The sequence below is a fragment of the Dipodomys ordii genome, unplaced genomic scaffold, assembly GCF_000151885.1.
Source record: "Dipodomys ordii isolate 6190 unplaced genomic scaffold, Dord_2.0 Scaffold354, whole genome shotgun sequence".
Classification (NCBI taxonomy): Eukaryota; Metazoa; Chordata; class Mammalia; order Rodentia; family Heteromyidae; genus Dipodomys; species Dipodomys ordii.
In genome coordinates this window covers 101621-101985 of record NW_012267570.1, presented here as the reverse complement: position 1 = coordinate 101985, position 365 = coordinate 101621, and the positions used below count along the sequence as shown (strand labels likewise).

At 40.5% G+C, this 365-nt stretch overlaps 1 pseudogene; it reads right to left on the bottom strand.

The window, feature by feature from the left end:
• LOC106001665 overlaps nucleotides 1-365 on the bottom strand; it is a 48506-nt pseudogene that overhangs the window by 4435 nt on the left and 43706 nt on the right.

The window sequence follows — 365 nt, the reverse complement described above, 5'->3', positions numbered from 1 at the left end:
AGAGCCAAGCAGCTTTTGGTCACATTCATATAGGTGGACTTTCTTCTCTAAACCCTTTTTCTTATTAGACAACTTAAAAAATAAAAATAATCCAGGTGCTGGTAGCTCACACCTGTAATTCCTAGCTATTTAGGAGGCTGAGATATGAGGATTGAGGTCCAAAGCCAGCCCACAAAGGAATGTTTCCAAGATTCTTATCTCCAATAAACCATCAGAAAACTGGAAGTGGTACTGTGGCTCAAAGTGATAGATAGCTAACCTTGAGCTCAATAGCTCAGGGACAGTGCCCAGGCCCTGAGTTCAAGCCCCACGACTGACCAAAAAAAAAAAGCAAAAATACCTTTATGAATACACAGATGAACAAT